Here is a 12,559-nt window from a genome sequence, read left to right on the forward strand (position 1 = left end):
CTATTATGGAGAAGGGAAGAATTTATGTCCAAATAAGAGACAGAGAATATTACAAGATGAAAAACAAATAATTTTTATTATATTAAATTTAAAAATCTTTGTACAAACAAAACCAATATAACCTAGGTTATAAGGGAAACAACAAAATGGGGGAAATTTTTATAACAGATTTCTCCAATAAAGGTCTCATTTCTTAAATATATAAAGAACTAAGTCAAATTTATAAGAATACAAGCCATTTCCCAGTTGACAAATGGTCAAATAATATGAATAAGCAATTTTCAGATGAAGAAATCAAATCTTAGATTAGAGAAATGCAAATTAAAACAACTCCGAGGTACCACCGTATATCTATCAGAGTGACCAATATGACACTAAAGGAAGTGATAAATATTGGAAGGGATGTGACAAAATTGGGACACTAATTTTTGCTGGTGGTGCTGTGAACTAATCCAAACATTATGGAGAACAATTTGGAACTATGCCCAAAGGGCTATAAAACAATGTGTACCTTTTGAGGCAATATTACCACTACTAAGTATGTATCCCAAAAGGACCCACTTGTACACAAATATTTATAGCTGATCTTTTTGTAGTGGCAATGAATTGGAAAATAAAGGGATGTCCATCAATTCAGGAATGGCTGAATAAATTGTGGCACATGATGGTGATGGAACACTATTGTGCGGTAAGAAATGATGAACAGGATGATTTCAGAAAGAACTGGAAAGACTTACCTGAACTGATGCTGAGTGAAAAAAGCAGAACCAGGAAAACATTGTACACAGTTATAGCAATATTGTGGAATGATCAAATGTGATAGACTCAGCAATACAATGATCAAGGACAGTTCTGAGGGACTAATGAAAATGAATGCTATCTATCTCTAAAGAAAGAACTGTTGAAGTCAGAATGCAGATGAAAGCATATGATTTTTCACTTGTTTATTTGAGTATAGGTTTTGGGGGGTTGGTTTTATAAGATTAGTCACTTGCAAAAATGAACAATATAGAAATATATTTAGCATGATAATACATGTATAATCCAAATTGAATTTATGTGGAATTTTGTCATTAATTTATGTGGAAATTTGTCGTTACATATAATTAGTAAATTTATGTGGAAATTTGTTGTTACCTGTAATTGGTAAAAAATAATTTAAAAAAGATCATTATAGATGGAGTGAAGTGTGGCTGCTGCTAAAAACAAACAAAAAATAAAAAGAAACCTATTGTGATATTTGGTTGCATTTTTAAAAAGTATAATTTATAAATTTCTGGGAGAGGGAGGTAGAAGTTAGGAGAAAAGTCAATCTATCCTGTGTTGGTAAGATTTCTCCTTAAGTAGCAGATTGAGTTCGTGAAGTATATTTTAAAAGTGGCATAAACAAAGTGAGATATATCTAGAGAAAGGAGATCAGGAAAGCAAGCACAAGAACTCGATGATATTGGAAGTCCCATGATTCCATGGATAAAACAAAACTTTATTGAAGGAATAGAGCACATCCTGATGGGAGAAGAGAAGCAAAAAGAACACTGGCCCTGGAGTCACAGGACATAAGTTCGAAATTTGCCTTGGTCTCCTACTACTTATATGACTATGGGTAAATTACTTATCTTCTCTGTGTCTCAGTTTCCTCATTAAAAATATAGGAAGTTGGATTAAATGACCTGAAAGGCCCTCTACAAACACACACACGCACACACACACACACACAATTTCTCTCGATAGCTACAGGCATGTATGTTTTTTGATATATTTATAATTACATAATGTAAATTATTACTTGAAGTCTTTTGGGGCAAAAGTTATCATTGTCCTTATTTAAAACTCTCAATTAATAAATCTAGATGAATATCACGAGTAATATATTAAATTACCCTGGAGTTTCACATCACATTTTTGTTGTTATTAATAGGAGTTCGAGGAACAAAAACTGTTGGGAATTGCTGGTCTAGACTGACCTCTAAGATCCTTTCTAACTGTCTTTATCCTGACTTGACACAGAAGAAACCAGGGCAAAAGATAACTTATTTCTGAAAACACTGAGCAAGCCAGTTGGCAATCCAGAATTCTCTGAACAGGTATGAAAAATTTCCTCTGTCAAAGCAGCTTGCCAATCGCTCCATAGATTATAATCTTAGAAGGGTGTCTGGAATGGGTCAGAGGCTTGGTGGATCCTCTGATTCCAAAGATCACAAGATCAATGTTAGAGGTTCAACTGGAACTGAATTTCACTGGTATTTAGGACAGTTTTTGATACATCAGCTAATTACAAGTGGAATGCACTGTCTTTCTCCCTTGAGATCTCCAAGCAAAAGTCAAATAACCACTTAATAAGCACATTGTGGCATGAATCATTTTTTTCGGTATGGACTGGTACATAGCCATTGAGTTCCCTTCCATTATTGAAATTCTAAGATTTGCTATTTTTGATTAGTGTTTTTCAGTGTATTTTTATGTGACAGCTAATATTAAATATATGACTTAGAGTAGGAGATAGGAAGTAATTTGGATTTATATGCATGGTGAGTGGGGCAGAGGAGGTAAAATATTTGGGCCAGACCAGGATGAAATTGTGAATCAGGAGTTTTGAATAGATGTTTCAGGTTTATCTATACCTATATCTATATCTATATCTATATCTATATCTATATCTATATCACACACTTTTCAATTTAATTAGCATTATTAACACAAGTATAAATAATAAACAAAAAAACCAAAGCCCTAATTTGTATTGATTTCTTATTTTTGAAGTCTAAAAATTTCATAACAAGTTTTTAAGCTGATCTGAGCTAGCTCCATTACATCCAGGCCTACAGATGAAATTCTATCTCCAGCTTTTCCTCCTAAACTCCACCTTTTAGAATCTTTATCCTTTAAGGTCTAGAGGCTAGAGAGCCACTTCCTATAAAAGATCTTTAACAATTCAGGATATTGTCTGTTAAATATCTCTGAAATGATATCTATAGACAATAGGGTGTCCCAAAAGGCTTAGAGTAGCTTTAAGCTTTAAGATCTTAAAATTGTACAAAGACTTTTGGGATATCTTATTTATTTATCTATATACATACATGTGGATGTATATAAATTTATTTGTATGTGTGTGTATCCATTGCATGTTGACATTGTATTTTTCGCTAAAATTCAATGTATTGAGTACCAATTCCATATCAGGCAATGTGAGTTAGTCATCAGAAACATGAAGAAAAAAATCAAAATTATCCTTGTTCTTAAAGGTTATATATTTTACATGAATGAAACAATACATATATAAATAATAATATACACACAATAATACATATATAAATAATAAACACACACATATGTAGGGTATCCAAAAGTCTTACCGGAGTTTAAGTTTTACTTCCTTAATAGCTTAAAACTGTATGTAAGCCCTTAGAACCCCCATATAGGTATATATATGTAACAAAAATTATTATAGTATATTGTATATATAGTATACTGTCATGTAGCATATATATCATTGTGATGTTACATATTTGTATTTTACTTATTTTATTTACATTTACTTATTTTGTATTATTTATATTTAATAAATTTTGCTATCATATGTTATATATTTATATATTATTTATTTAAATATACAATATATTTATTTATTTGTATATATATGCTATTTCATCCCAGGAGAACATAAGCTTTGTAGGTGTAGAAACTTTTTCATCTTCATTCTTCTATCTCTATTACCTATAATTGTTCCTGGTGCATCACTGGCACTCAATGAATGAATTTAGTAAAGCTTACAATATAGACATTTGATAAATTGTTGTATTATTTTCAATAGCATTAGAAAGATTATTACAATGAATTCGACAGCCTTTCAATTCTTTCTTTTCATTAGAATTTTATCACAATGAACATTATGAGAAAATGAAAATTAAAAATAATTGAAAAGAATCTTCGTTCAGATAAACAAAAATCCAGGAATGGCTTTTAATGTATAGATCACAGTAATAATTTTTAAGAGCATGACTGCTACAGAGAGAGAGAGATGCCAAATTCTTTTCTTGTTGTTTCTTTTTTTTCTGCCAGAAATATTTTTGTTATTTTGTTATTGCTCCAACTAAAACTGCTGTCAGGGTCATCCTCTCAGAAGCACAATCCAGTTCTAAGAGAATTTAAGGAACACAGAGACGCTGATGTGATTCCTCACTGAGCCAAAAACAGATTATTGAATAGGTTCACTACCTACATGTTCAGGGGCCCAAGAGGTTAGCACATATGGAGGAGTCCCCTGTGAAGTTCAGTTGATTACTTAGTAGAAGCCAAATTTTCTTCTCTAGGAAACTCTGCTATATGATCCAGGTCTCAAATTTACATTCTATAGATAAAATAATGCCCTGAATTGACTAGTTCCTTATGCAAAGCAGGGAGAGAAGCATATTGGGAAGTATGATAGGGTGCAGGCAAATAGTGGTAAAAATAACAAATGGCAAACTTTCAAGTCCCTGAATGAAGGAGATCTTCATTTTTCATGTGTTAAGCAGTGAGGCAGTCTATTGAAACTGAGTTAGAAGATTCCTCTTTGCCAAGAAAATCCTAAATGGGGGCAGTGGTGGTCATGAAGAGTTAGAGATGACTGAAATGACTGAACAACAAGAATATTCAGTTCAGTCTTCCTTTCACACACTCTGAGTAACATTACCTTTGTTTCTGCAATCTCCTTGTATACTATGTTTACACAGCTTAATTTATTGACACCATCTTGTGAAAGGCTAGAAGGTTTTCTGTGGTATTTTGCTTAATCCTTGGAATCTATGTATTTACCAAGACAGTGCTCTGATGGAGAGATCGAAAAGGAAACAAAATATAAGGCAAAAAGATTTCTAACATTCATAAACTTTTCCATGCTGAAATTGATATGAAAATGTATAGTCCTTCAATAAATATTTTTAAGCACCTACTCTGTGCCAGGATCTGTGCTAAGCAATGGGAATACAAAGGTAAAAGATAGTGCCTGCTCTTGAGGAACTCACAATCTAACTTGGTAGACAACACACAAATAACTAGGTGCAGAGAAGCTATGTGCATAATAATTTAGAAAGAATAAACAAAGGGAAGGCCCTAGAACTTAAAGATATGGGAAAAGCTTCCTGTAGAAGTTGGGACTTTAGCTGAGATTTGAAGAAAGCCAGAGAAGCTAAGAGGCAGAGATGAGGAAGGACAGTATTCCAGGTGTAGGGAAAAGCCAGGAAAAAATGTCTGGGGAGTAGTGAGATTGACTGTCTTGTACATGTAATAGCAAGGCCATTCCCCAATTGAAGGGCATACCCTTGTGTTCCAGTTTTTTGCTACTACAAAGAGTGTGGCGATACATATTTTTGTACATGACTTTTTCCTTATGATCTCTTTGGTGTATAAACCTAGCAGTGGTATGGCTGGATCAAAGGGCAGTTTTTTAAAGCCCTTTGGGCATAGTTCCAGATTGCCATCCAAAATGGTTGGACCAATTCACAACTCCACCAGTAATGCATCAATGTCCCAATTTTGCCACATCCCCTCCAACATTTGCCACTTTCCTTTGCTGTCATGTTAGCCAATCTGTTAGGTGTGAAGTGGTACCTCAGAGTTATTTTGATTTGCATTTCTCTAATTATAAGAGATTTAGAACACTTTATCATGTGCTTATTGATAATTTTTATTTCTTTATCTGAAAATTGTCTATTCACGACCCTTGCCCATTTATCAGTTGGGGAATGGCTTGATTTTTTTGTACAATTGATTTAGCTCCTTATATATTTGAGTAATTAGACCTTTGTCAGAATTTTTTGTTATAAAGATTTTTTCCCAGTTTGTTGCTTCCCTTCTAATTTTGGTTGCATTGGTTTTGTTTGCACAAACCCTTTTTAATTTAATGTAATCAAAATTATTTTGTAATTTTTTCTAACTCTTGCTTGGTTTTAAAATCTTTCCTTTCCCTGAGATCTGACAAGTATACTATTCTGTGTTCATCTAATTTCCTTGTAGTTTCCTTCTTTCTATTCAAGTTATTCTCCCATTCTGAATTTATCTTGGAGTAGGGTGTGAGATGTTGATCTAACCCTAATCTCTCCCACATTGTCTTCCAATTTTCTCAGCAGTTTTTGTCAAATTGAGGATTTGTGTCCCAAAAGAACAAATTGTGATATCTGCTGGTGATGGAATACTATTGTGCTCAAAGGAATAATGAACTGGAGGAATTCCATGTGAACTGGAATGACCTCCAGGAATTGATGCAGAGTGAAAGAAGCAGAACCAGGAGAAACTTGTACACAGAGACAGATACACTGCGATAAAATTGAATGTAATGGACTTCTGTACTAGTAGCAATGTAATGATCCAGGACAATTCTGAGGGACTCATGAAAAAGAATGCTATCCACATTCAGAGGAAGAACCATGGCAATAGAAACATAGAAGAAAAACAACTGCTTGAACACACAGGTTGATGCAGATATGATTTGCAATGCAGACTCTAAATGAACACCCCAGTGCAATTATCAATAATATGGAATTAAGTCTTGATCGATAACACATGTAAAAACCAGTGGAAATGTGCATCGGCTATGGAGGGGTGGAGTGGGAGGGGTTAAGGGGGGTGGAGGGGAGCACAAGAACATGAAACATATGACCATGGAAAATTTTTCTAAAAATAAAAATTAAATAAAAAAACAAGTAATAGCAAGGAAGTCTAAGTTATCACAGAATTATAGAATCTCAAAGTTGGAACATTTAGTGCCATTCCTACTTTATCAGGAATCCCTATAATAGATAACATTTCATTATTTCTTATTCAAGATCTTAATTTTCCTTTTAGAAATCTTTTAATTTACATTGTTTTGGTCATTGTATATATTTTTATTTTAAATCTACCTGTTTTGATCCATTTGAGTCCATACTTTCCATGTATCTACATTTTCACATTCATCAACTCTTCTTGTACAATAATATTCCACCATATTCTTCTTATGTTCTAGTTTGTTTTTCTTCCAGGCATTCTCCAGTTGATGAGGACTTCAAACCCATTGGTGAGGAGGGGTGACTACCCCAGGCATGTGAAGACTTCCTCTGGTGGAATGGGAGAATCAGAACAGTTTGTTCCAACAGCCATGAAGGCTGTGGTAGCAGATGCTGTGGAGTGCTTAGAGCTTGGACATTGGGCATTCACTGCATTCCAAAACATCACCAATCATCTTGATTTTTGTCTTGCCACTGGACTTCAATGACTTTAGAAGAGAGAGATTGACAGTTTTGTGCAACTCTGCCTCACTTAAACCCAACTTATGAGCAAATGACATGATATTTGACTCATATAAATGAGTCAAACAACATCATTGGTGATGTCATTTTGATCCTCTTGGAAGGACAACAACCAACCATCTACTTTGTTTCCAATCCTCTGTTATCATAAAGAGAGAATATTTTGTTATGTATGGGACTACTGTTTCTGTCTCTGACTTATATCAGTTTACCAGGCAATGGGATTCTGGGTCAAAGGGTACATGCAATTTAGTTTTTTCTTTGGTATAATTCCCATATGATCTCCAGAACAGTTGTACTATTTCCCAGATCTACTAACAGTGCATATGTTTGCTTTTCTACCTCTAACACTTGATTGTTCCCATTTTTTTCATCTATACAAATTTGCTTGGAGAAAGGTGAAATCTCAGTTTAAAATTTTTTCATTGCTCGTATAATTATTTAATTTTTTCATGTTTTCATGTGGTCATTTGTAGGTTATGAATCTTTTCAAAATTCTTCATTTTGAAACCTCTGATCACTTATCAAGTAGGGAATGGCTTTTGGTGTTGCTTGTGTCAATTCCTTACATATTTTGAAAATCAGATTTAAGCAGTAAAATTTATTGTAATTACTTTTCTCCACACATCTTTTTCTCTTCTAATTCTTTTTTGTTAATTATATGAATGCAAGCACTTTTTCTTTTTACAGATACATTTTATTTAATGATTTTTATCTTATATAATTTTCTATTTTATCTTTTATGATTTTCTATTTTCTTTTCTTGTTTAAGAATTTCCTCCCTACCTATAGTTGTTTAAGGCATTCACTTTTGTCTTTTCTAACACAGAACCCAAGGAGGTAATCCTGTACTTCTTTTTCTACTTGGAATTTATCATAGGAGTCTGAAGCATTTTCCTTTGGGTATAGGGAAAGTCTGTTTACTTTTCTTTGTTTTAAACACTTATTCTGTCTATGATAAACGGTGTTAAGTACAGGCACATGTCAGTATGAGTTCCTATTAGGACTTAAGTTGGAAAGAAGTAATTGAGGGGAGAACCTCCCAGGAGAGGGGAGAGAAAATGATAAATTTCAAAGTATTTTTTTGCCATAGTGATGTCTCTGACTGGGGGCTTAGAGTCACTTAAATTAATATTTAATAAGCCTTATTTCCTTTTATCTATAAATTGGGGGAAACAATAACATCTACTTTACAGGATTGTTGTGAAGATCAAATGAGTTAATGTGTTAAGTGTTGCACAAACCTATGTAAATTCTATCATTAAAGATAATGATACAAGAACATACAAAGGTTATATTAAATTGGTTAAAAATATAATTATTTTCTTTTGTTACAATTTCCCATAGGAATGGGAAATCAATCCAAAAATAGTTCATGAGTAGGATAAAAATGAGTACATAATTGAGAAGCAGCTAGGTGGCTCAGAAAGCCAGGACTGGAGATGGGAGATCCTACATTCAGAACTGACCTCAGACACTTCTTAGATGTATGATTCTAGGTAAGTCAATTAATTCCAAATTCTTAGCCCTTACAGCTTTTCTTCCTTGGAACTGACAGCATCAATTCAAAGACAGAAGGTAAGGGTTAAAAAAAGAAAGAAAAGAGTGATTGAATGACACTGTTCACCACTCCATTCCACACTGATTATTAATTAAGTATGACATGTTAGCTTTCCCAAACAGTAAAAGAGAGGCAACCAAATGACTCATGTAGATAAGTGCCCTGAGCCTGGAGTCAGGCAGTCTTTAGTTCAATTCCAGCCTTATATACTTACTATCTGTGCGACTCTGTGCAAGTCACAATCTCTGTTTGCCTTAATCCACTGAAGAAGGAAATGGCAAGCCACTACAATATCTTTGCCAAGAAAACACCATGGACAGTATTAACCTTGGACACAACTAAGCAACAAGTGGTCAAAGGATTGACACTTCTGATAAATAATTTTTTCTGTTGCCTCTTTATTTCCTAAGTCTATACTATCACCTAATCTAGTAGGCCCTACCTTTTCACTTTCATATCTTGGAACCCCTAGCTCCCTTCAAGAGCAGTTTAATAGGACTTTCTATAAGAGGTCTTTTTCTGATTCTTCCAGTTGTAAGTGCCACCTCAAATTATTTTATTTAGATTAATTTTAAAATTATATAGTTATTTATATATTTATTAGATTAAAAAATTTAGATTTCAAAATTTATTTATTTAGCTTTTCTTAACCTTACTACATTGTAAATTTTCTGAGGATAGAGACTATTTCATTTTTGTCTTTGTATCTTTTGTGCATAGAATAGCACCTTGCCAGAGTAGGCGCTTAATTAATGCTTGATAAATAAAATATTTTATTTTACCTTTTTGCTTTTGGAAACAAAGTAATCAGTAGATATAATTCTTAATTATATAGGGCAGCTATGTAGTATAGTAGATAGAGTAATGGAGAAAAATCCAAGTTCACATTGAACTTTAGATACTTATTAATTGTGTTACCATTGGCAAGCAATTTTATTTATTTAAAAACATTTTAAACCCTTACCTTTCACCTTAGAATCAATACTATGGATTGGTTCCAAGGCAGAAGAGTGATAAGGGCTAGTCAGAGGGGGTTAAGTAACTTGCCCAGGGTCAAATGGCTAGGAAGAATCCAAGGCCAGGCTTGAACCCAGGACCTCCTATCTCTAGGGCTGGCTCTCAATCTAGTGAGCCATTTAGCTGTCCCCTTGGAAAGTAATTTTAAATCTGTTTCAGTTTACCCATTTGTAATATGGGCATTATAATAGCATCTACCTCCTCAGGGTTGTTGTGAGGATAAATCAGTTAATATTTGTAAAGTGCTAGATATTATTGTTAATTGCTTTAATGGTAGAGGTAGTATATTTCAATATTAATGGGCACAATGTATTAGAAGAGAATTTTTCAGTTAAAAGATTATAGATTAGGCAAATCTTCTTATGCTTGACTAACATCATAACATATGTGTTCTCTAGAGGTCAGAGTCTAGGTCTTTCTATCTATTACTATTTATTCTCTCAAAAGATTATTCAGTTAAATAAGACATGAATGAAAAATCTCACTGTCAATTAAAACTATCTTGTTTTTCTTGTTTTCAGATTGTTTTAGAAACATTATTATAAAAGTTTCAGTTAAATATATTGAAAATCTTGAAAACAAAGATAATGAGTGACAATAATGATATTTTATAATTATTTAAGGTTTTCAAAGTGAAATATACAAAGTGAAAGATGAAATATATGTATAAATACACACGTATTTGAAATATACATACATGTATATTTGTAGATACATATTATATAAATATTTGTGCACATGTACAAGCACATATATTTGAACTTCACAATAGCAATATGAGGAAAGTTCTATTATCCCCATTAAATGATTTGCCCAAGTAGTAGTTTATGGCAAAGCCAGGATTAAAATCTGAGTCTCTAGGCTTCTGAGTGAAATTGAGAAGGTATAAAAGACTTTAGAGATCATTTAGTTCAATTTTATAGATGAAAAAATAATCACCAAGAGTTGTAGTAATCTGCTCAAGGTCTCACAAGTGACAGATCATAGAGCCAAATTTAAAATAGAATCTAATTCTCTGAATTCTTAGCCCATCCTTTCCCCCACTAATACTTGATTTTGTAGTTAAAGGTATTTTAATTGATGAATTTATTTTCACAGAGGACAGTCAGTCTTTAAATACCTACTGTGTGCTGGGAACTATACTAGTGCTAGGGATATAAAAAGAAGTAAAAGATACTTCCTTCAGGGAACTCACAAAGGAATGTGAGAGACAACAAGCAAAGAAATAGGTGCAAATAAACTACATGTATAGGATAAATAGAAAATAATCAAAAGAGTAAAGGCACTAGAATTAAGATGGGTGGGGAAAGACTTCTTGTAGAAGATATAATTTTAGTTGGGACTTGAAGAAAGCCATAAGGTGAAGATGAGGATGAAGAGCATTCCAGGCATGAAGGTCAGCCAAGAGATGGGATGTCTTATTGGTGGAACTGCAAAGAGGCCAATATCATTGGATTGAAGACTATATGTTGGGGAGTCAAGTTTAAGAGAAGTGGAAAAATAGGGTAGGGAAACTAGGTGACAAATGGCTTTGAATGACAAAGAGAGAATTTTGTATTTGATCCTTGATGTGATAGGGAACCACTGGGGGTTATTGAGTGGGGTGATAGAATTGTAGTTGTTCTTTAAGATAATCACTTTAATGGTTGAGTGGAGTGTGGATTGGAGTAAGGAGAGATTTTAGGCAAGCTGACCCACCAGGAGGTTATTAAAATAGTTCTAGGTTTGAGTTTGTTGGTCTGTACCAGAGTGGTGGTAATATCAGAGGAGAAAAGGGGAGAAGATGTATTTGAGAAATGTGGCAAAGGTGACATTGACAAACCTTGGCAACAAAGTGGATATGAGGAATGAGAGAATGAGGAATCCAGGATGATTTCTAGATTTCAAACCTTAGGGGTTGGGAGATTGGTGTTGCCCTCTACAGTAATAAGGAAAGTAAAGAGAAGAGGCTTTAGAACAGATAACAAATTCAGTGTTGGACTTGTTGAGTTTAAGATGTCTCCTGGACATATATTTTGAGATGTCTGAAAGGGAGTAGGAAATGCTAGACTGTAGGAGAGCAGAGAAATTAGGATAGGATAGGTAGATTTGAGAGTCATCAACATGAAGATGGTAATTAAATTCATGGGACCTGATGAGTATATCGAGGAGAAGAGAGTGATCAACTATGTCAAAGGCTACCAAAAGGTCAAGGAGAATGAAGATTGAGAAAGAGTCATTGAATTTGCCAATTAAGAGATAATTGATAACTTTGGAGGAAGTAGTTTTGGTGGAATGATAAGATCAGAAGCCAGTGATAAGGGATTAAAATTATATATATATATATAATTTATATATAAAATAATTAAAATAAAAAATAAAAATTTGAGTGAGAGGAGAGAAAGTAGAGTAGAGATTGCCTTCTCAGGGAGTTTAGCCACAAAGAGCAGAAGAAATATAATATGATGGTGAGGATGGAAGGATCAAGTGAGAGTTTCTTGATGATGTGGGAGATATGGGCATGTTTGCAAAGCAAAGGGAAGGACTCAGACAGTGAGAGATTGAAGATAAGTGTTAGGGTAGAGATAACAGAGGGTACAATCTGTTGGAGGAGATGGGATGGAATAATGTGACTTGTCTGGCTGGCTAGAGGATTTGGCCTTGGTCAAAGACCATCTTTTTATGTGAGATAAAGGTAAAGGAGAAAATTATGGCAAAAGGCATCTGATGTGAGATA

Source organism: Gracilinanus agilis, chromosome 2 (assembly GCF_016433145.1).
Source record: "Gracilinanus agilis isolate LMUSP501 chromosome 2, AgileGrace, whole genome shotgun sequence".
Taxonomy (NCBI): Eukaryota; Metazoa; Chordata; class Mammalia; order Didelphimorphia; family Didelphidae; genus Gracilinanus; species Gracilinanus agilis.